Source organism: Pinus tabuliformis, chromosome 3_1, assembly GCF_031772625.1.
Source record: "Pinus tabuliformis cultivar Carrire ecotype Pingquan chromosome 3_1, CPIR1, whole genome shotgun sequence".
Taxonomy (NCBI): domain Eukaryota; kingdom Viridiplantae; phylum Streptophyta; class Pinopsida; order Pinales; family Pinaceae; genus Pinus; species Pinus tabuliformis.
Window position 1 is genome coordinate 35,119,734 of NC_142301.1, and position 26,152 is coordinate 35,145,885.

Here is a 26,152-nt window from a genome sequence, read left to right on the forward strand (position 1 = left end):
GCCGTTACGTTTTTGTAGGAGGGGATCTCTTCCCCCCCCCCCCCATCCGATTATGTCATTTCTTTGTCAGCCCAGCCCGCGGCCTATCCGCCTGCCCCAACGTCCCGTGACTCTTCCTTGTCCTGATCTGGTGCAGGTGGCTGTAGAATTTAGCTGCGCCCTGCCCAAGTCTCAGGTCTACCTGAGGCAAACCTTGCGGTAAACCCTAACCCTGACTGCTAAACCTCATCGCTACCCTCCATCCGCTCTCATGTAACTCATCTCTATCTTTTATAATTGTAGTTGTATTCAGAGCTAAATACTTGACACAAATGATTACAAGAACATAGTAATTTATAGAGAAGGTTTTGACAAAATGTGTAAGTATTTTCTCAATTCCTTGTGCTATATTTGTGTATAATAACTCTTCTGTTGTGACTCAGGGCATACTCAATGTGCAACTGAAGTTCAACATTGAATCCACTGTCATGTTGTGCTTCGTCTTATAGGAAAACCAATTTTCATGGACATATTGACACATATACATAACAAGAAACAACAATGCAACGAGAACTAGTGGAATGTATCTTGTTGAGGAAACCTGTATAACAATGCTTAAAATAATGGTAAGTTTAATGTGCCATATACAATGATAATCATTTTAACAAGAAATAGATGAGTCTATTGTATTATAAACATTGTGAATGTGAAAAGGGATCAAGACACAATTATGGGTGGAACAATTAATATGCTTGAAGTCAATTTTTAAAAGCAATTGTTCATAGGTGGAAAAAATCCTCTTGGAACAAGTAAGTATGTACTTGATAAAGGTTCCACTTTATTTTTATTTTTTTGTAATTTTAATTTTAGTTTTTACCGTATGGTTGCATAACATTTGTAACAAGGTACTGCCGTTTATCTAAAACTAAAATTAAACTAAGATCTACAATTCAATCCAACCATTGATGACCATGAATATAATATTTTGTAAGATAATCAAAATTCTATATGTGGAAAATTTGCGCCACTTTGATTACATAGCACAATAGATATCCTAGCTTCAATAACTGAAGCAACTGGCCCATGCAAATGTGCATACGAGTTCTCACTTGTACACTTTGACATATTGTCAATTGAGCAAATCTTACTTGAACAAGGTTTGTAGATCTATGGACAAAATATCAATGACTGTGATGATTGTTTGTTTGAGTCTATTTGCACACCTGCACTATGTTTTGATATGTCTAATATGAAAAAAACAGTTGCACAAGTTTTTTATAATTGTTTCATTTGCAGTAAGAATACTACTACCAATTTCTTAAAACAATACCTGGATACTAGAAACATTGAACAAGAGCAATGTATTAATGATTCACAGGCTTATACTATAAACTCATTACTGCCACATGCATATCGACATATAGAGGAAAAAGGTTTTGCAATAAAAATAATTTGTGAACTATTTGATGTTAACACATATGTCTGTAATACATAAACAAAATATATTTTCTTGAGATTTTGTTCATCAAACGCTTGCTCTAAAGTCCTGTACATTATGTAAGTACCAATATAAACTACAGTGCTAATCTAAGGAATGATTTAATCAATCTAAAGACATAAAATGAAAGGGTTAAATGAGCATAACAATACGCATAATATCATGAAACTTAAATTCCTAATTGGAATTGAATTCACAAGATTCAACATATATGTTTTGGCTAAACATTTAAATAAAAACTCCAAAAATATTTTCGGATTTTGATACTATCCAACCAGTTTTTTTTAGTATTTTCTGGTTTATCTACAAATGCATAATTGAAAGTAATTTTTTTTTTTTTTTTTTTTGTGTCATAGAGAAGAGCAAATTTGCCTATATTTGAGTATTGTACTGTAATGATAAACTAGGTATAAGTCAATCTACAATCTTTTAAATTTCTGATTATAAAAAGATGTAAATTTCAAAATTTTCATAAGAAATATTAAACAGAGCTATCAAACACTCATTCAAAATCAAACAACACAAGTCACAGAATAAAATCAGAAACATTTATCAAGTAATTAAAATCATGCATTGACACAAATGCCACAGTTCGTTACAGATGAGCACTTATAATGGCAATGAAAAAAGATGGCATTTCAAAATTGATTAAAAACATCCAATTCTATAGTCTTCATTGATTCTGGACCCTTTGAACCAATGCATAAAGGTCTATAAATACTAAAATACAATCAAATAAAATAGGTCTTGGAACATGAAATTCAACAGTTTGTTTTTCTTGTTTTTGTTTTTCTTGGAAACTAAAGATTGAATTCTAAAATGTTGTATGTTCAATTGAAATATGGTAGGCAAGCACCTATTTTCTCCTCATCTTTAGAGACTTCGTAATTGATACTAAGTAGTAGGTCAGGTGCATGTACTTCGACATAAGCTGCCCATTGTGAATATACGTTGTACAATGCAGAGAAATAAATGGGAGGAAATTGATTGATGTTGATATGATAGTTGGCAATTAATACTTGTGCCTTTTTCTTCTTCCTCTCATATTTGACCTCAAACTTGGCAATAAGCCTAATTTTCTCAAAAGGAAGTTGCAGAAATTTTTGGAAACTTTGTTGTGTCCAAACTGTAATGTTTTTTTATTTCTACCTGGTCCTTAGAACCAAGATCTTCTGTGGATAGTTTTAATTCTCCTAGAATAACTTCCTTTAATGCATTGCTACCTAATAGGTCAAATTATTCTATAAAGTTTGTTCTTTTTTCCCAAATTGAAAAACATTGCTCATACGCCATTTGTATACATGCTCTTATTTCTTTTTTCTCTCTCTCCCTGCAACTTAGCAAAGCAAGCATCAATATTTTTTCTCTCTTAGAAACTCTTGGAATTTCAGTAGATTGAAATTCGTTTTCCCAGTCAAGTATAGAGAGAAACTTCCTTTTAATTGATTTGTCTTCTTCTACCAATGAGTCAATTCCTTCACTTAAATCTTTAAGTTCTTGATAAACCATTAAGATTTCATCCATTTTTTATAGAGCTTTGATTTATTCTTCCTTAAAATTAGACAAATTTGTAAAGCTTGATCTTTGAAATTATTGATACTCTGAGTTGCCCGTTTATTCTCATTCACTTGATATTTAAGAGATTCAATTTCCTGTTAAAAAGTTGTGACAATAATGGCAGAATTGTTTTCTTCTTCTTCTTTTGAGATGCAGATTTGATCTTCATGTAATTTTATAAATTGCTGAATCTCTTGTTCATGTTTTGCATTTGCTTGTTCCAATTGTTTCTAAAAATCATTCTGCATGTTTTCTTTTTCTATAGTAACTCCTTGAAGTAAATTAGCAGAATGATGTTAGTTTTCTTCACTGAACAATGCATTTTTCTTCAAATTTTCCTCCAAAACTTTAATTTGCTGTAAACTGTCATCATATGAAGTTTCATGCTCATTCAAATGATATTGATTGTAACTGAAAAAAGATCCTAAAGCTTGTGAAGATTCCTGAGATTTTTCTTTTACATCTCCCTGAGTGTGCTAGCTGAATTCAGATACAGTTTCCAGATTATCATGTTTTCTTTTCTTTGTTCCTTGGACAATTGATTTTGTCTGACTATTAAAATAATAATCTATCAAAGATGGAATAATATCTGCAATTGGCTCTAATTTAGAAACCAATTTAAACAAGAATGATTCCCAAGGAATATTAGTATAAATCAATGTTATTGATGCCTGAGGAGATACATTAGATAGAAAATCCACTATGCTATATGATTCCATTTTTTGCTCATTTTCCTTGGCACTAGTTTTAACAGATACATGTTTTTCCTGTCCTTAGGTACTTCCATTTCTTTGACTTGTGCACTTTCTGGATTCTCTTGCATTGTTTTCTCATGAGAATTAATGACAATAATCCCCTGTTCACCTGCTTATTCTTTTTCTAGAGTCTTTTCTCTTCCTGTAGTTTCTTGTTCCTCCTTCAGATTTTGTATTGATGTGGATTCAACTTCTTCACTTGTGACAACAAACCCTTCTAATTTTTCAATTTATACTGCTTTTCCCTTCTAAGAAACAATAGAAGCCTCTGAAGTGAGTTCATTGGAATTAAATTGCAAAAATTCAGTAGACTTTAACTCTTCGAATGAAATGTTGAGGTGTAGATCCTTTTTCCTTTAGAAAAATTGCGTACATTTCCTCTCTAATTTCTTGCAATTGTCGTCTTGATTCAATATGTAGGAGTTTTCCTCTTTGGACAAATTGCTAAAAAACATCAATGCATATAAAAACCACATCAAAAGGTGGTTCCCGATGAATAAAATATTTAATATATTTGACTGTTATATGATGATTGGTAATGCAAGCTTGAGGATCATAGTCATAATGGGGAAAAGTAAAGAACCAAGTTTCCTCAAGCTCTTTGCCTTCTTTGATTCCGTGCCCTTTGTCTAAGATATTAATGTCACCAAAATTTATTGGGAAATTAGGCTAGAGTTTATTTTGCAGCTTACTCAACTTTTGGCTTGCCCATACAAAACAACTTGATTAACCACTTCTCTCAAAACAAGTCTTTCCAGAATATATCAGGGTAGAAGATGGAGACCAACTGCGCTGCCAAAAAATCTAATGTAGGACATTAATTCTTCAACAAACCAATGACCTATTGATTCTAGGTCTTGTTTCATATTATCGCTTATTAAGAGAGGTATTGTTCCAAACAGGACTTGATGCAAAGGAATCAAAACATAGTGGCAGATATCATAACAATGGTATTTAAAATTAGACTCCCATAGAATAGGAGCTTAATTTTGAATCGATAGTTGTTGGTCAGATGGGTAATTACATTTCATGAGGGGAAATGAGACTGAGGAAATAACAACATCTAACAAATAAGAAGACATACAAAAAATATAATTGAACCCCAAGGGAGATGAAACTGACAACTTCACTGAATCTGTGATATTCTATGACAATAACTCAATCCAGTTTAGGCGTTTCCCCTCATTCAAAATGCTATGGATTATTGGGATCCATTTAATTTTACAATGCTCAGGATCTTGTTCCCCATATAATTTTCTTAGCATTTTAATAAGAAATCTAACAAGCTTCTTAAAAATAACTATTGGATAGTCCTTTTTTCCTTTGAGCTTGAAACCTTCTGCTTCTTCTCTCAACCATTCTTCAATTACTATATCATAATTCTTGTGACATTCCTTCAAGGCGATACTTCGAAATTTATGAAGAAACTACTAGTTAACTGAGATTTGTGGGGCATTGAGCTTATATGTGGCCGATAACACTTTAGATTTATAGGAGGCTATCATTAGTTCTTGATGGTTAGATATTGTTCGGGTTTTAATATTAGTGCGAGAGAGAATCCACGAAATCATGTCATAATAGGGAAAAATTCTGGCCCTAGTTGCTACTTTATGTAACTCTGTTACTTTGATTCTTTCAAACAATTTGTTCTTTGTTTCAGTAGCTCTTGGACTTTTTAACCATTCCCTTTGCTCAAAGAATTCAAATATCTCCTGCTAGGTCATCGTACCTGCTTTTTGCGTCTTGTAGGTTGAATCTGACATGAGTAATGCGTCGAAGTTCACTTATTGTGCTGGTCCAACATCCATGCTCCTAATCTTTTCTTAACCTACTCTATTTGTTTTTTTTTTTTTTTCCGCTGCATATTTTCCCTTTTTCCCATTGTGATGATGATGATGATGATGGCGGTTAACGTCCACTGAGACCAAATTGGTCTATCGGACCTACAATTTTCTTAATTTTTAGTTGTCTGGCTCCTCGTCTTTCTTGGCGAGATTGGTGTTGTAGCTTTCTTTTTTTCTCTACGGTCTTCCAACTTCCTTTATCTTGCATCTCCTTCATCTCTTCTGGTTCTTGGAACATTGGTGTCTTAGCTTCGCAATCTATTGTGTTCGTTCTTTTGAAGATAGTCGGAGAAGAAGTTTGGTCTGGGAGATCTGCTTTGCTGTTAAATGAAGATTTATTTTCTGAGTTATTCGAATCCTCATAACTGTTGATTTGCTGGGGCGGGATTTCTCCTTGCTTGTCTTGAGAGTTGTTTATTTCTTCCCTGCTTTCTTGTGACTCAGAGTTTTCTCTAGAATATTCTTCTTTGATGACAGTGTAGTGTTCTTTTTGTGCTCCTTCCCACCATGTAGATCTGTGGTGGTTTTTTCTAGCAAAATTTTTCTCAGAGGCTTTTGGGCAATTTTTGGCTAGATGCCCTGTCTCAAAGCAGGATCAACATCTGAAGAGGACACTTTCATAATCAAGTTTCTGGTTCCACACATAGTCTTTACTTGTTAGGTTTATTTCAGCTGGGAATCCGGCGCTGAAGTCCATTTCCACACAGATGCGTGCATAGGTGGTTCTGGCATATTCCTCTGTTTCTGGGCACCTGCAGTAAAATTTCCCAATTGCATTTCCGATGGCTTTTAGTGAGGAGAGATTCCAGAGATGCAAGAGTAGGCTTGGCAATCTCACCCAAACTGGTGCTGAGGTTATCACTGCTGTAGAGGGATCGAATGATGGGTCCCATGGCTTCATGAATAGGCCTGATTTTTCCCAAAACCAAGGGCCGGAATCTAGAATACATTGTCTGCTTTCAGGATTTTCAAAATCTACTATAAAGAAACCCTTAGCACAAGGGTAGATATTAATTTCATCAGAAATGACAGACTTCCATACCTCTGAAATCCAATTGTGGAGTGCTATCAACCGCGGCCAAAAACCATTGAACCGGCAAATTAGGGCACTTTAGGAAAACTTCAAAGCTTCATCGAGTGAGGCCTGGACTACTTGGATAGTGGGAGCTGGGGCTTCACTCACGATATGGGCAGGAGATTGCCCTCCAGAGGGGGGTGAGCCACCAGTGATTTTTGCGAAGCTCGGAGCCATATTTTACTTGACCGTAGAACCCAGCCTTAGAGAAGATAAGGTTAGATCTAGATCTGGCCGCAGACCATACGTATAACCAGTAAATAGTAACAAAGGATATATAACTTTTGCTTATTTAAAATTTGAAATTGATTTCAATAATTTCTAAAAGAAATATCGTTATGCTTACACATAATTTTTTGAAACTGCGGTTGTGTTCCTTAATTCAATGGTTCTTGTAATAGGACTTAAGAAACGAGCATGCAACCATAACACCGTAAAATCTTAAGTTTGTAATTGGAGATTTTGCGTTTTTTGGCATTTTAAGAGTTGTAAACATTACAAAAGCATATATAAGTTTTGACAACTCAAAATTTGGAATTGAATTCAAGAATTTGCAAAAAAAAAACATTATGCTTACACAGAATTTGTTGAAACTGGTACTGCGTTGCTTCAATTCAGTTCTTCTTCGAACAAGAGTTAAAAGAAGAGCATGCAGGAAAAAACTTTAAAGTCTTAAATTTGACACTAAAGAGCTTCCTTTTTTTTGGTATTTTATAACCCGTAAATGTGAATACAACATGCTTACGTTTTTCTAATTTAAAATTTGCAATTGTACTCAGGAATCTGTAAAAAAAAATGAAATGATGCTTACAGGGAGGCTTTTGAAACTGGTACTCAATATAATTACTTCAAATTTTCTTCGAACAATACTCCAGAAAATAGCATGTAGGCACAATAGCCTAAAATCTTAAAATCCTTTTTAGAAAAACGCGAAAATCGCAAACGAACGTGTGCATTAATTCCTTGTAAATAGGCCAACTTTTTTGTCTTCGGAAATCGAAAAAGAATTAACAAATTTATTATTGATCTAAGAAATAATAAATTGGAAGTGAAATGAGAAATTTTATAAATATTTATTAAAAATCACATTGCACATAAATCAACAAAAAATAGTATTTTATTTGCATGATCAGACAGTTCAGAGGTCGGGCGGGCGACTAGTCGAGCATTTTTTATTTTATGATTAATTTCTTATATGACTATACCATAGTCAAGTATTCTCTTTATTTCAACGATCATACAATCCAGAGTTTTCTTTGTTTTGTGATTCACTTATTGTATCCCAACCTTGACTATACCATAGTCGAGTGGTTTCATCAGGCCTTTTAGTTTGAAGGTCAGACAATTCTAGGGTCCGGAGGTTGCTCAGATTATTTAACATAAAATTCCTAGTCAACCCGACATTCTAGTCGCATGGTCGGAAGGTCAAGTAGTCCAGAGGTTAATTTGTTTAACTTTTTTGTTTTTGTTGTTTTTTTTTTAAATTTTGTGATATACAAAACAAAAAAGGCTCCTTGTAAATGTGATAATAGGAATGCAAATTATTTCTTGGATTTTTAAATTATATCTTACGTATAAAAAAATTACACAACATGGATCATGGAATGAGTGAGTATTGTTTTTTATTATTTTGAATCACAAAGAACATTAGCAGTAACACAAAGGCTTTTTATTCCTCTTGTGTACTATCAATTTATGCTCATATTTTAACTACAATTGAGAATGAAAATGACTGACATATGCAATTCTACCTTTAGCTCTTGTGTGCTATTTACTTAATATTAGCAATAAAGACTCGATTAGTAAAATTCTAAATAATTTTTTGGATTCTAGTTACTTGAAACTAGCAATTGAGGCTAGATTCGGTACTTTTTAAATAATTGTTTACATGTGTTGAAGCTAAAGTTACTAATGTAGACTGCATTTGCTAACCACAAAGTAAATTGCTCAGGCAACTAAAATCATATTATAGACTTGCTATACATAAAACTATTGCTTCAACTAAAATACAAAGCCGTTTTGATTTTTTTTTTCAAAGTAATCAAAGATATTTTTGCAACAACACTTGTATCATGTGTAGCGATATTGCAGTGAAAGCAATGAATAAGAACCATAAAAAATAACAGGGACAAATAAGTAACGAACTTTATGGATTTTGAATATCTGAACAAAGGAGAGTATACCTAAGATCATCACGTATATCATAGCTATCATGTTTTTCACTACTTTCCTCTCCAACTCCACATATTTTCGACTATCCTGCACAATGCATAATTGTAAAATCAACAAGAAGAAATCTATGAACATTGACCAAGTACATGAAAGGAAATAACACTAATAACATTTGTCTTTATTTCAATCAGAACCTTGAAAGAGGAGTAGGAAAATAACATATTTCTCAATGATTGGAAGATATACGTTGTGTCCTTTGTTAACAAAAATATATTAATAAGCACTATGATTAGAGTTGCATAGAGATGCTCTGTATGTCCAAGGATCCTTAGATTGACTTAATGTTAATCAATGATTTTTTTTCTATTCATAGCTCACTCACGAAATAACATTCTATGCCTCTAGTTAAATTGCATGTGAAAATACCAAGAGAGATATGAAAAACAAGACAAACCTGCAAATTTTGTTATGCTAACAATGAGGGAAATAAAAGAGTATCGCAGACACATGGTGGTTCTAGTATTCGATAACCATGAATTTCCTGCAAGGTTGGCAGCTGAGACAATATAAGCACAGGTCAAACATAACTATGTATATATTGCTTAATATGTGACAAAGAACATTTTTTCCTGTGTACATGAAAGCATGTCTTCTTTTTTTATTGTTACATTACAATACAATAATTAGGATTTGTTAGATATCAATATTGAGCCGAAGCACATAGGGAGACTTGCAGAGGTCTAGTACAACAATCAATACATCATGATTCATCTTGTAAAAAAAAGCCTTAGTATCAATGTAAAGTAAAAAAGTTCAAAAAATACAAGAGTAAAAATGCCATTTATGACTTCCTGGTTTACCTAGAAACGAGTTTAACATCATTGATGTTTTCCTAGTTTATGGATTCAGTGACCTAGTGTAGCAACTTGTAGCACTCTACAAACAAAAGAACAATATAATACAGAGCCCATAAGAAAGACAACATAATGAATTATTTGCAAAGGTACATGATGAAACAAACACAAAGATTGAAAATCACAAAATTATAGGGAAAACTATGCATTGTGAGATTAATTATCAATTAACATTAAATTATTAAAATGTGAAATACATGCAGACTAGTTTCAATTTAAGAAATGAGTGCATTATTAACTGTATAATGATTATGTGGATGCACGATACTGCTATACTGAGTATATCTAATGGTAGATGAGTGTACTCAAAGATTATTTCATAACACTTCCCAACAATATTAAATAATAGGTAATAAGTGCTTAAAAACCACATACCTCTTTATCCATCAATTTATGCTTTCCTGCTCTCTCAATCATTCCACTGTTTGAAGTGTGTGGCATGTGTTTTGGAACGTCATTGAACTCAATTCATTGATTCACTGATAATATTGGTAAAATAAGAACAGGTGGCTCGAGAGAAATTGTAGACACATTTTTTGTTATACTCTGTAACTTTGTTTTAACATGTTAACCTGACATATGTTTTTGATGGGTGTATTGATGCAAATAGCAGTTTCTGTCTCCAATTCAAGGCTAAATGAAATTGAATTAACATTGAACATAATTCTACTATGTGTTGGCATTATGATTCAGGTGTTGTCCTTGATGGCAAACCCATTCAGGTGATAAATCAAGAAGGACGCAGGAAATATGTTCAGCAAGTGCGTCCCCGCAGGTATACCATACAGAACCCGCGTCCAGGGACGCAGGCCAGCCGTTCAGGAGGTGCGTCCGCCCAGTGCACACATTTCAAGGCAGAGAAAAGCACGTGGGGGTTTCTTGTGTGGTATCTAGCCGACGGTTTTGTGTTTCTATGGTGTCGGCTCGTGGTTTTGTTCCATGTTTTGGGGAGAAGCTTGCCTATATAAAGCAAAGGAGTTCATTTGGATTATGCATCATCTTGGTTGAATATCTTTTGGTGAGATCTAGTCCAGATCTATGAAGGCGAATCTTCTAATGGACTGTGATCTCTATGGCGCATGATCAGATCTGTGGATCTGAGTGTTTGGGTTGGTTCTGAAGTCCTCATATCTTTTATATCTGAAGGGACGCAGGTTCAGTGAAGGGAAAGTGCGCCGGGACGCAGTACAGTAAAGGCTCAGGTGCGTCTCTGAGGCAAAGGACGCGGCGCGACTGTGTTATTGGGTGCGTCTCTGAAGCAAAAGACGCGGCGCGATAGTGTTTTTGGGTGCGCCGGTCGCAGCAAAGCATAGAGGAACAGTGCGTCGGCACGCATAACAGTGGAAGGTAGACTGCGTCCAGTCGCAGGTCACAGAAAGAAAATATGCGTCCCTGTCTTAAGATGATCTGTTGACTGTATATTTCTGTTCATAAGGTGTTCTGGGTTATTTCTGTAATTACTGATCTGATATCTGTAGTGGACTGTATCTGTTGTATACTTGCTGATCTTTTGATTCTTCATGAAAAGAAGTAGGGGGTTGTAGCTCCCTTCCAGGAGAGACTGGAAAACGAGAGAGAGTTGTAGCTCTCTGCAGGTTGCAGCCTGCGTGCTGGTAAAGGACTGCACCAGTACAAAATCATTGTAAAAAGAATTTCTTGAAAGAAGATAGAGACATATTGCAGCAGGTGGTTTTCTCCCGCATTGGGTTTCCACCTTACATCTTGTGTTCTTTGGTGTGACTGTCTATTTTCTTTATTCATGCTCATTATTTTATGGTACTGATATGCAAGAATAATTCAAAAGATCAAATAAGGAAGATTTGGTAAATTGCTTGATAATACTGATTCACCCCCCCTCTCAGTATTATTTCCAACAATTGGTATCAGAGCAGGTCCTTCAGAAAAGCTTGATCGCTTGAAGGTAGATCGTTCATCATGAGCAACTACGAGAGAGAAGCATCAATCAGGCCACCAGTTTTTGATGGGACAAACTTCAATTATTGGAAGGTAAGAGTTACTGCATATCTTCAATCTCTTGGTACTGAAGTTTGGGACATTGTAGAAACAGGCTATGCTTTTCCTTCAGCTACTCCTACAGATCCAGCTGAGAAAAAGAAGTATGAAACAAATGCAAAAGCAGTCAGTACTCTATTAGGAAGTATATCCCAAACAGAATTCATGAAGGTAATGCACTTCAAATCAGCAAAAGAAATATGGGACAAAATGATCACAAGCTATGAAGGAGATGAACAGGTAAAACAAGCCAAACTTCAAACTCTCAGAATTCAATATGAGACTCTCAAGATGTATAATGATGAAAGTGTGGCTAATTATTTTCTTCGGGTAGATGAGATTGTAAATTGTATGAAAAATTTGGGTGAAGAAGTAAAGGAGTCTCTAGTAGTTCAAAAGATTCTAAGATCATTATCCCCCAAGTTTGAATCCAAAGTATCTGCAATAGAAGAAAAAGAAAATCTCCGTGTTCTTACTATGTCTCAGCTACATGGAATTCTAACTGCTTATGAAATGAGAAAGGGAGGACCATCAGACAGAAGGGAGGCTGCTTTTAAAGCATCAGGCAAAGAAGATTACTATGAAGCAAGCCATGATCCAGAAGAAGAGGAAGAAGAATCAAATTTTGTCAGAAATCTTCAAAGAGGTTCTGGAAGGTTCAGAGGTAAGCTACCTTTCAAATGCTTTGCTTGTGGAAGAGTAGGTCATTATGCTGCAAAATGCTCTTATAAGGATAAAGGAAAGGAACCAGTTAGATGGAACAAGAAACAAAGCGCAAATAAGAAAAGCTACTACACCCATGAAGATAGTGATGGCTTATCAAACAGTGATGAAGATGAACAAGGTAATAAATATAGGTTGTTAATGGCATTTGAAGATGATGATTATGAGGATGCTGTAGATGTGGATAACCTTTATGATGAAATTACTAGACTCAAGAGAGGCATAGAAGAAAAGAACATGATTATTGATACTCTACAATTCCAAATTGATGAAAAGGAAAAACATCTTGAAAAATTAGAAGGTGAAATTGTTGGTCTTAGAAAAGAAATTGAGAAAACAAAAACTATTAATCTCAAGTTTGTCAAAGGATCTGAAACTTTGGATGAGATTATCAGTGTGCAGCGGTCTCCACTAAATAAGACAGGTTTGGGCTATAATGGAGAAACTTCTCAAGCATCCACTTCAAAAAGTTATCTTGATGCAGCAAGAAGAAATGAGCAAGAGCACAAGGAAGATCATCAGGTAAAGCAGGGACAAATGTCAAGCAGAAACTATCAGGGGCAATCCAGCTTAAGGGTGAACAAAAGCCACAACCAGCCACAGGTAAAATCTTCTCAATTTGGTTCAAGAATAGATGAAAATAGAAATTACAATCAGTTGGCTGGTAGATCCAATAATCGCAGAAGCTTCTTCAATGGACAATGCTTTTCTTGCCATAACTTTGGTCACAAAGCAGCTCAATGTGTTGCGTATAAAACAATCATGACTAGAGAAGCTCAAAAACAAAGAAGTATGACAGGGATTACAAAAAGGACCTATAACAACTTTTCAGCTCTTGAAAATGAAGTTGAATGTTCTATTTGCAATAATTTTGGACATAAAGACTTTGAATGCAGAAGCAGGTTTCCGGAAAGAAAGGTACAAGAGCAGAAAAAGGAACAAGCCTCAGGCGCCAAAACATGGAGAATAAAGGAACCTCAAACAGAAAGATGTGGGATAGCATTTTATGCAGAAGGACAAGAAAATCTATGGTACATTGACAGTGGATGTTCGAAGCATATGACAGGTGATAAAGAAAAACTTGAGTCTTATTCTAATTTAGAAAAGGGAAAGAAAGTCTCTTTTGGAAATGATACTCCTGCAACTATAAAAGGAAAAGGTATTGCTCCTTTAAAAGAAGATGTTAAGGCTGGAAATGTTTTGTTTGTTGATGGATTGAAGCATAATCTACTAAGTGTCAGCCAGATGTGTGATCAAAGAACCGAGGTTATATTCAGATCAAATGGATGCCTTGTTCGTGATCTTGATACAGGTAAAACAGTTCTCAAAGGAAAGAGAACTCCAAATAATCTATACATATTTGATGAAGGACAACAACAATGCTATCTAAGCAAGAATGAAGAGCACTGGTTATGGCATCGAAGGTTGGGACATCTAAGCTTCTCACAAATAAGGAAAGCTTGCAAATATCAGGCAGTTCGCGATCTTCCAGATATCAAAATTCCTGACAACACCATATGCAGATCATGTCAGTTTGGAAAACAAACCAGAACTAACTTTCCAGAGAAAGAAGGATCAGCCAGCATGCCTCTTGAGCTAGTACATACAGATGTATGTGGACCATTCAGAAAAAGAACACCTAGAGGAGAGGAATACTTGATATTATTTATTGACGATTTCTCCAGGTTTGTTTGGTTAGGACTTATGAAGCACAAAGATGAAGCATTCGAAAAATTCAAAACCTTCAAAGCCTTGGCTGAAAATGAATCAGGTCACAAAATTAAGTGCCTCAGATCTGACAGAGGTGGGGAATTTACTTCAAATGAATTTTTCGATTTCTGTGATGAACATGGGATAAGGAGAGAATTCTCTACAGCTAGAACGCCTCAGCAAAATGGAGTTGTTGAAAGAATGAACAGAACAATCCAACAAATGGCTCGTGCTATGCTTGATGAATCAGGAACCCCCGCAACCTTCTGGGGTGAGGCTGCACATACTGCGGTTATTATTCTCAACAAGACAAATGTCCGGGTGAACAACACTCAAACCCCTCATGAGCTCTGGAGTGGTAAAACTCCTTCGGTAAAGCACTTCAAAATATTTGGGAGCAAATGCTATATCAAGAATACTGAGGAGCAGCTTGGCAAACTTGATCCTAGAGCAGATGAAGGCATTCTTCTTGGCTATTCTCCACATAGCAAAGCATACAAATGCTACAATAAAAGACTTGGCAGAATTGTTGACAGCATTGATGTAGTGGTTGATGAAAAGGGATATATTCCTAGGCAAATACATCGTGAAGACATCGAAGAAGATGAGAGCTACCCTCAAAGACAGAATGATGAAGAAGAAGAACCTCAAGAAGAATCTCAAGAAGAACCTCACGAAGAAGCAGAAGAACGGACAAGAATAGAAGAAAAGACTCCATCCAGATATGTTCAGAAGAACCATCCAGAATCTCAGATCATGGGACAAAAAGAAGCAGGTATACAAACTAGAAGAACAGTTGCAGAAGCTTCAAGCTATTTGGCATTACTTTCCTCCACCGAACCACAAAATGTGAAAGAGGCATGCAAAGATGAATGTTGGGTGAAAGCAATGGATGAAGAACTTGAGCAAATCGAAAAGAACAACACTTGGGAGCTGGTTCCTAGACCAAAAGATAAGAATGTTATTGGAACAAAATGGGTCTTCAAAAATAAATTGAATGAAAATGGAGAAGTAATTAGAAACAAAGCCAGACTCGTTTGTAAAGGGTATGCGCAGCAAGAAGGAATAGACTTTGAAGAAACTTTTGCTCCTGTTGCAAGACTTGAGGCCATCCGAATGTTCCTTGCTCTCTCAAGTTTTCAGAACTTCAAAGTATTTCAAATGGATGTGAAATCAGCCTTTTTGAATGGAGACTTGGAAGAAGAAGTGTACATTGAACAGCCAGATGGGTTCATTCTTGGAAATGATCCAAATCTTGTATGCCGATTGAAAAAGGCTCTCTATGGTCTCAAACAAGCTCCAAGGGCTTGGTACTACCGGTTGGACAAATATCTTCATCAACAAGGTTTCTTAAAAGGTTCAGCAGATAGCAATCTGTATATAAAAGTTGAAAATGACAAATTGCTAATACTTGTTGTGTATGTAGATGACATTATTTTTGGCAGCAATGAAGAAGCTATGAGTCAAAGCTTTGCCTCAGTCATGCAGAAAGAATTTGAAATGTCCTTGCTAGGAGAACTGACATATTTCCTTGGTTTGCAAATCCAACAGAAGGAAGGAGGAATCTTTTTATCTCAAACCAAGTATCTCAAGCAGATTTTGAAGAAATATGGCATGGAAGATGCAAAACCAGTATGTACACCCATGGTCACAGGATGTAGTCTCAGTGCAAATGATGAATCTGCAGCAGTACATCAACCAACCTACAGATCTATGATTGGAAGTTTACTATATTTGACAGGTACCCGACCAGACATCATGCATGCAGTTGGAATAGTTGGAAGATTTCAGGCAAATCCGAAGGAGACTCATCTTCAAGCAGTGAAGAGAATTTTCAAATATCTTCAAGGGACTCAAAATTATGGCTTATGGTATCCTAGAAATACAGATCTTACTCTTCATGCCTATACAGATGCAGATTGGGCCGGAAGCGTGGATGACAGGAAAAGCACAAGTGGTGGTGCGTTCTTTATGGGTCCCAGACTGGTCTCTTGGTTCAGCAAGAAACAGAGTTCAATTGCCTTGTCTACAGCTGAAGCAGAATATGTTGCTGCTGCATCTTGTTGCACCCAACTCCTTTGGATGATGCAGAATTTGCAGGATTATCAAATCACTTGTACTCCTCCAATCCCTATCTTATGTGACAACACAAGTGCAATCAGCATCTCAAAGAATCCGGTTATGCATTCAAAAACCAAGCACATACCAATCAAGTACCATTTTCTCCGGGAACAAGTACTTGAACAGAAGGTCAAGTTGGAGTATGTTCCTTCTAAGGAACAAGTTGCTGATATTTTCACCAAACCGTTGCCCAGGGACACTTTTGAATACCTCAGGCAAAAGCTGGGGGTTGTTGATGCATCATCTTACTGTTGATCATCTTCCTATTGGTGGTATAGGCTCAGGGGGAGCACATAATGCATTGTTGGCATTATGGAGAAGGAGATCTTGGAAATAGCTGCAATATGTCTCTATCTCCTTCATGATGGATTTCTGGTTACAGATCTGGAGATGCATGAGCATAGGGGGAGCATACCCTTTGCCCTTGATGTCAAAGGGGGAGAATGAAGCTGAAGATTATGTGGTTGCCATCAAGTCCAAAGGGGGAGATTGTTGGCATTATGATTCAGGTGTTGTCCTTGATGGCAAACCCATTCAGGTGATAAATCAAGAAGGACGCAGGAAATATGTTCAGCAAGTGCGTCCCCGCAGGTATACCATACAGAACCCGCGTCCAGGGACGCAGGCCAGCCGTTCAGGAGGTGCGTCCGCCCAGTGCACACATTTCAAGGCAGAGAAAAGCACGTGGGGGTTTCTTGTGTGGTATCTAGCCGACGGTTTTGTGTTTCTATGGTGTCGGCTCGTGGTTTTGTTCCATGTTTTGGGGAGAAGCTTGCCTATATAAAGCAAAGGAGTTCATTTGGATTATGCATCATCTTGGTTGAATATCTTTTGGTGAGATCTAGTCCAGATCTATGAAGGCGAATCTTCTAATGGACTGTGATCTCTATGGCGCATGATCAGATCTGTGGATCTGAGTGTTTGGGTTGGTTCTGAAGTCCTCATATCTTTTATATCTGAAGGGACGCAGGTTCAGTGAAGGGAAAGTGCGCCGGGACGCAGTACAGTAAAGGCTCAGGTGCGTCTCTGAGGCAAAGGACGCGGCGCGACTGTGTTATTGGGTGCGTCTCTGAAGCAAAAGACGCGGCGCGATAGTGTTTTTGGGTGCGCCGGTCGCAGCAAAGCATAGAGGAACAGTGCGTCGGCACGCAGAACAGTGGAAGGTAGACTGCGTCCAGTCGCAGGTCACAGAAAGAAAATATGCGTCCCTGTCTTAAGATGATCTGTTGACTGTATATTTCTGTTCATAAGGTGTTCTGGGTTATTTCTGTAATTACTGATCTGATATCTGTAGTGGACTGTATCTGTTGTATACTTGCTGATCTTTTGATTCTTCATGAAAAGAAGTAGGGGGTTGTAGCTCCCTTCCAGGAGAGACTGGAAAACGAGAGAGAGTTGTAGCTCTCTGCAGGTTGCAGCCTGCGTGCTGGTAAAGGACTGCACCAGTACAAAATCATTGTAAAAAGAATTTCTTGAAAGAAGATAGAGACATATTGCAGCAGGTGGTTTTCTCCCGCATTGGGTTTCCACCTTACATCTTGTGTTCTTTGGTGTGACTGTCTATTTTCTTTATTCATGCTCATTATTTTATGGTACTGATATGCAAGAATAATTCAAAAGATCAAATAAGGAAGATTTGGTAAATTGCTTGATAATACTGATTCACCCCCCCTCTCAGTATTATTTCCAACACTATGCTTAATGAATACAATGATAAAAGCACTTGATTTAACAATTGAACAACTTTCAACATTTCAAAAGTAGGTGTTGTTGGGCCACTAATTTTTCATTATTATTATTACTTTTTAACGTCTATTTCATCTATTTCATCCATTTCTATCATTCTTTATCATGTTATTTATCATAATCTATCATAAAATTCCATTTTATAGTTATTTATGATCTTGTGAGTAAATAAAACTTGTTCTCCTTTATTTTAAATAAAGTGATGGTTATTATGCATGCTTTTGCCAATGATGATTTATTAATGATTTTTTTATAACATCACTCACTATTTTAGCCTCCAAGATCTCTTCTAGATTGAAAATTTGATTAACAACTCATAATCAAATATTCAAACTCAAAAATTCGCTGGTATAAAAAGTGACAGTTTTGCATTGGACGTTTCAGACAAATGAAGATGAATCTTGAAAATCTGAGATGTGGGTTTTGTGCAGAACAGACCAAGTTAGTTCTCTCCTAAGAAGTTTTCCAACATTCGGTTTGGATTGAGAGAAATATAAGGTTCTTTGAAGGTGATTTTCTTAGATTTCTTGTTGCGACCATTTTCCAAATTCTTCCAATTGCAATAGTAAATTCGACTTGTTCTTGCCGAATGTTGATGGAAAAATCTTTGAGATTTGATTTTGTTGATCAATTTGTTTTGGACAATACAAATTTGTAATGGAAATCAATTTGTAATAAACTTTGTTGTAAACTCCCTTTGCTCTATGTGTATTTAAATGAAAACAGAGATAAAAGAGACAGAGAGGGGGGAGAGGATGAACAATTGTGGAATTTGAGGCAAAGCTAAGAACTTCATTCCGTCGTAATTATTCTCAGTGATCTTTTAATGAAGGAAGTTATCCATTGAGTTCTACATCTATTACTTGTAATCTGATTTGAAGTATTTTTCAAGGCATAATTGACGCTTAGGAAGTTGGGCCCACTACCTTGGACGAGGTGTTGCCTTGAACATCTACATTAGTTTATTTGTGTGCTTGTTTCTTTGAATTTAAATCGTTATTCTTTAAAGTAAATTTCCATTTATTCAAGTAATTTGTTATTTGCTTCATTTTTCAGATTTTTTGTTTCATGCAATTTCTAGATTTCATTTAAGTTGTTGCTTTAGATTAGCATTTGAATTCTATTGAGTGCAATAGATTAAATTTCCAATTATGCAAGGTAAAGTTTAATTCAATATTGCTTTAATTCATGTGACTATCAAAATTATTTTCTTGTCATTTACTTTTTTCTTTTTAATTTAGTATTGTTTTTCAAGTCTTACATTTTATTTCTTGTCAAATGAGATTGATAGTGTAGAACATAATCATGTAGAACCAGTGTTAGTTGTTGGTATTTGATTGCATATATTTTTCCGATTGCCTTGAAATAAAAAGACGCTCCCCGTGTTGATAATTAATGTCTAGGTGATTAGGTTTTTTTATTTATTAAGCAATTAATTTCCCCAACATTTTGGCATCATTGCCGAGGAGGCAGTCAAATAGCACTACCACACTAATATAAGGTTGCAAATGCATACCTAACTTCGTGAGAGCTAGATATTGAAGACGGAAGGTAAGAACCTACGCACGCATCTTGGGGAACCAATGATGGGTCTACCCTCAGTAGTCAGGCTTAGGTCATATAACATGCATTGATAGAAGTAGGAATTTTAGAGGTAGAATTTTGAAAAGAAAAAAAAAATCATGATTCCACTCAAGTGGTGATGTAAGCACCACCCATTTCACTAACCAATTGACAAGAACATTTGAAGGAGGATCCCCAAAGTAGCACATGAAGAACATCTTCTATTTTGGGAATAAATGGCACACACTGTTACTTTTGAATTTCCTATCAGAGATCTAGGAGTGACACAAATGCACATCATTCCTTCATCTTCTCTACCAAGTTTTCATGTTTTGGCAAATGAAGATCCAGATACATTCTTATTTGAGTTTGAAGTAATTTGTAGAGGATATGATTATTGTACTAATTCTCAAAGGTTGAAAATTTTTCCTCTTACTTTAAAAGGAGCAGCTCTTCGATGGTTCATGAGCCTTGGTGGGAATTGCATTCAAACATGGGAGGACATGAAGAATGTATTCTTGAAGAAGTATAAAGACTATTGCAAATCCAATGAAGATATTTTCGGTATGATACAAGGGGAATATGAAAGCTTGGAGGACTATGTGGACGATTTCGATACAACCTTCAAAAATCAAAGCATAAGCATTTGGCAAAAGACACATTGAAAACACTCCTACTCAAAGGAATCAAAGATAAATTTTTAGAACTCTTAAATCTGATAGGAAAAGGTGATGTTTTTAAGTTATCATATGATGATGTTTTTGAAATATGCATAAGGTATTCAAGAGGAATCTCCAGGTTTGGTAAGAATTCTATAGAACTTTCTTCTTTATTTTCCAAATCTGCTACAAGAAGAGGAGACATAAGAGCTGAAATCAATGTTTTATTTGAAAATTTTAAATATGATTTTATTAGTTCTCTAAATTCACAATTGCACGTTTTGCAAGTTAAGAAATATCAGGCAGAATTTGATGAAGTGTTTTGCCCTCATTACCGAAGGAGCATCCCATAGATAGTCACTCTTCCTTATCTAGGATGGAAGTAGCATATCAAAGAGATGGGAGGCTGCAACAAGGTCAAAATCATGGAAACCATGGCCTACATGTATGGTTCAAAACACTTCCTCTCCATTTTCTTACTTGCATAATCAATTATGGAATACACCTATGTTACGGAAGCCATACCAATCTTAGTATAACCCCCATCAATATTGTCCATAAATTTGGCATGGCTTATATTATGATTACATGGCTACTTTCCCTCATCTTGTAGCACAAACAAATCATCCATATTTTTCACCAGCACTTCCACAACATATTGCTTGCTTATCAAAATCATTTACACAACCCAATCAACTACATCATCCAAATCCTCCATGTCCTACACAATTTCCTACTCAACACATTCCACGCCCTCATAATAATAAACTAGTACAACATGCTTACAGTGTTGAAATGAAAAATTTACCCACCCTTCCTACCCATTCTATCTCACATGCACCATTGCAGAAAACTTATATTGAGATTGGGAAGGTTTCAAATAAAAAAATGCAGAAGTTATGGAAGAAAATGAGGTTTCTTCTAGTGTACATCAACAAGCCGCCGAGATCAATAAGACATTAGAAACTCACAAACTTCAAGAAATGAAAACTATGGGAAATCAAGAGAGTAAAGGCTATATTGAAGATTGGTTTCACTCCATCATTTGTTTGCAGCATCACTCCATACTTCGGCAATTCTTAACACCATCCTTTCAAGGGCAACTGGCCTCTCATACCCTATTATTTATTAACATGCATTTTTCAAATTCAGGTATGTACATACTTGAGGCCTTATTTTAAAAATGGCTCCATTGGAAGTAATCTTATACGTAAGCATATTTTATTTTTCAAAGTAGAGTAGGTTAGTGTAAAAAATAAAATAAATAAGGAGATAAATAAATAAATTTCTTTATATGTAAAAATAGTTGTTTTTGTTGTAACACATTGTGAAAATAAATATTGGTGATAAATGTTTGAATTTATTTGTGTATGTAGACATATTATATTTAAAATCATATTTTTACAAGCACTCATATTGATTTTGATCACCAATTTGGAAAAAAAGTTTGTTTATCATATTTTATGGCTTGCGGGCTTGATAAAATTTCTGAAAAAATAATCGGGGCAGTCATTTTTTGAGGGACCAAATGAGCATATTTTTAAAACATGTTTCTATACTAAGTATATCTTGATTTTTAATTTACAACCTAATTTGAATTACTCAATTTGGATTTGAAACGAAAAAGTTATGACAAAAACATTGATAGGGTGTCTAGTAGGCAGCTCAGAGACAGAGTTGGGACAGTCCATTTTTGGAAACCTAAATGACTATATTTTCAAAACCTGTATTTATGGTATATTACCCTATTAATCTAGTTTACAAATAAATTTGAATCACTTAATTTTGATATCGTATGAGAAAGTTATAACCAAATACTGGCTGCCTATCGTAAATCAACATTCTTAAAACTCTATTTTTTCGGTGGTTCCTTAGCACATTTGACCCATCAATTCTTCTTTTATTAAAAACTTGTTTCTATTGGATATATATACAATAATCTACTTGCATTTCCAATTTGAATCAGCTCAATCCGTTATCATACGAAAAAAGTTGTGCTTAAAATATCAATGGTTGGTCTGAGCTCGGAAATCGAATATGACTCTGTTATGCAGGTCGTTCTAAGTAAATTTGACACATCATCTCATGAAATTTTTAAAACATGTTTATAGTGGAGATATCCATCTGAATTCAATTTCATTTTGATTTTTAATCGCTCAAATCAGACGAAAAACAAAGAAGTTATGATTAAAACACTGCAAGTTAGCATGATTGGACACTGCTCTCCCGTAGATAATAAATTAATTTTAATTTGTTATTTTTTCCATGGATTTGTTTTATAGAGTAAATAATTGTTATTTTTTTGCATACTTCTTGGATTAGGGGAACCCGATCACCTCTATTTCTCCATGATTTCATGTTTTATTGCGGGTAGAAGCTCATTTTTTTGTAGGTCCTATGAGAATAAAGAGGTCAATTTATGAACGAGTAATTCTTGAAGACAATGTTAATGAAATAAGGGAATTTGATCCAAACACCTGTTAGGAAATTTAATATCATATGATTTTGATTTTTTCTAGGTGTCATGATCTAAAAATATTTTGAAACATAATACCTTGTTACAAAATTGTTCCCGCTATTGCTCACCAACATGGAGAAAACAACGTGAAGACTTTTTCATTACTTGATAGATTCATAACAGGAGAAATGAAGAATTGATCTCCATTTGAAGATCCAAATCATTGCTACCAAAGCATTTTTCCAAAAGATCTTTTGTTTCCATTCATTCACCATTGAAAGATTGTTGTTCCCTTAGGAAACAACATTGTTGCAACCAAAATCACAACTGTTGTAACTTAAGTTATTTATTTATTTATTGTTTTTCAATAAAGTGTTGTTTCTTTTCTGATTTCTCTTATGTTTTTCTATTTCAGGTGTTGTTTACTTCAAAGTCGCCTCTTTTGTTCCTTCATCAAAATAAAAGAAGGAAGTTCTTAAGTTTCATGATGTTTCTCCACATTTATCAATTTGTTCCCCAAGTCTTATCAAGTATATGGTTGCCTCATATCTAATATTAAACATTATTATGGTAAGTCTTGTCAGGAATGATTTACTCTTAATTCCTCATTATTTTGTAAAGTGACTATGACTATTGGATGGCTAATCCTTTTCCATGTCACCTTGCTAGGATTTCCCTTTGAGTTTGTTTTTGGGAAGGGCTGCCACAGTCATACTTGATACTTTATGTCTACAAGCCTAAAATAGTATGGGTAGTTTCGAGGTTGTAACATGCAACAATGGTATTATTGGATAAATAATCCTCGAATCACGATTGCCATTCCTTTGGGCATAATTGTTGTTCCTTACAACTCAGTCGTTCTCTCTTTATAGTACAGCCGCTGTTCCCTCCAAACGTACAACTGTTGTTCCCTTCGACGCAACTGCTTTTCCATTAAAAGAAACAACTTTTGTTCCCTTTGACACATCTTCTATTCCGTTAAAAGAAACAATTGTTGTTACCTTAGTCACAACTGTTGTTCCCTTGATCGCGGTTGTTGTTCTCTTAGTCATAGTTGTTGATCCCTTAGTCACAAATGTTGCTCCCTTGGTCGCGATTGTTGTTCCCTTGGTCGCAGTTATTGTTCCCTCTGTTACAATTGTTGTTACCTAAGTCACAGTTTCCCATTTTCATGCTTTTGATTTAACACTTGGTGAATGGGGAATACTTTTTGATGTTCTAGTTCCTCTTTGACATAATGATTGGGTAGTCAATTTATCTTTGTTTATTTATAAACATAATCTTATTTTTAAAGGAATAATTATGAAAATATGATTTCATCATGCGAACTGTTATCTATGATAACCATTTGTTTTTCTAACTCTAGCCTTAAATCCATTTTCCCGCTGTTTATTTAAAAATCCCAAACATAAAACCTGCACTACCCCCGAAGCAATGAACCGAAACCCACTCCCAGACGCAAAATGGCATAAAACACATCTATAAGATGTCGAGCCCACCATGGTTAAACCGCGCACATCTCTTATTCCCAATCTTAAATCCCATTTTAATCCAACGGCCGATAATGATGTTCGGCCCCCGCTTTCCATCCTACCTTTAACGGTGGGGGGGTTTGAAAAGGTGGTTCCCCACCACTACGTGTCCTCCCCTTATGATTTCAGACCCCCCCCTATAATACCGCATACTGCTTTGCCCCAACTCCGAAAGTAGTTTTCTCTGCTCCTGCAACAACTCGCATTCCCGCTTACGTCACCCACACTCCCACTCCACCTCCACTCCCCTATTTCCACGTAGTCCCTGTTGACCACCTACTCTAGCGCCAATGTTCACCTGCCACGTCCCTGCTCCTCCTCCTCGACTACTATTTTGCAACGCATTCTCCTCCCCTAATATTTTCCTCCAATCATGTGCCTCCACATTATCACTCACCTCCATGTCACTGCTCGTCCATTCCTATCCCGATTGTAATCTTTTCCCCCAATCCCTGCTGCCATGTGGCCCATCTTGCATGAACAGTTCTGAGAGAATTGACCCTCCTACTTTCCTTCGTAAACGCAGAGCACATGAGATTCCTAGGTTAAATAAGATGCCTAGATCAATGACCCAGTTCAACACGTCCATTCTGTTTCCACTCCGTGAGACATCGAGACTATTTTTCAGTGTTTATTCAGCAGCATGGTCATTAAAGAGGCATCAAGAAAACAAGGCCGAGACGCAGTGGAATAATAATGGCCTTTTCAACACGTTTCAAATAGAAAACAATGCAACAGGATTCAAAGGGCCAGATGTATGAATTTCCACAAATACAATGTCGAGATTTAAATTATCGTAATAATCCATATGGCTCCCTTTTGTATTCTAACTCTGTTATAACATAAAATCTCTAAGAAGGTTTGAAGTTTTATTAATCAGATAGGATTAGATCTCATAGTTGTCGATTGAATCTAGCCCAGGTGGCAAATTATGTAAAGGGATCTCTTCCCTATAAATATGTATATTTTCGACTCTGCAAAGAGGGGGGATCGATGATGTGAGAACCACTGTTGTATTATTTTCAATTAATAGAAATATAGTTTGCAACATTTCTATTTTAACCTGAGATTCATTCCAATTTCAGTCTCATCCTATCCTACTCTTGTGTTGTTATTAGTTTTCATAGTTTATTGATTACTTGGAATTCAATGTTGTATTGCTCCAACTTCCTTCAATTTGTTGTGATTACTATGAATGTCCTATCCACATTAGTAAACCAAAGATGCCTCATCTTCCATAAAACAATGTTGTTTGTTGTTGTTTTTCTTTAACTGACTCCATGCCCAATGGTGGCTGCCCTCACACTCTTTCACCTGAAAAATCAAATAGAAAACCAGAGTTAGCCATTTGCATTCTTAAAAAATATTGAGAGAGCCCTCTTAGATTGGAAGGGCTAACTTCCAATTAAAAGCTGGTTTGAAATAGTTACACTGGGTTGAAAGGTTGACACAGCCCAACCTACTCCCAGCCTGGTTGATAACACCAACTTTCAACTTTCCTAATTTGTCAAGTTCTTGATCTTGTAAAATTTGTGATGATGACCGCAAAATTGTACTTAAATATTTCCATCATTATCTACTGAACTATTCCTCAACCCAAATCTTAACAAAACACAATATATTTATCAACAATCATTTCAAGATTATTAATTTTTTAGAAGAAAAATTACCCAAGTTGAAAATATTTACTACAAAACTTTTTACGCCATCCCTAGCTCTTAAAGAGTTGATTTGCCACTCGATCTATTGAGTAATATTTCGTTGATTAACAATAACCATTGTTGAATTTTAAACAAAAAATAGTCAACTGGAGGATAAGAGGTCTCATCACGA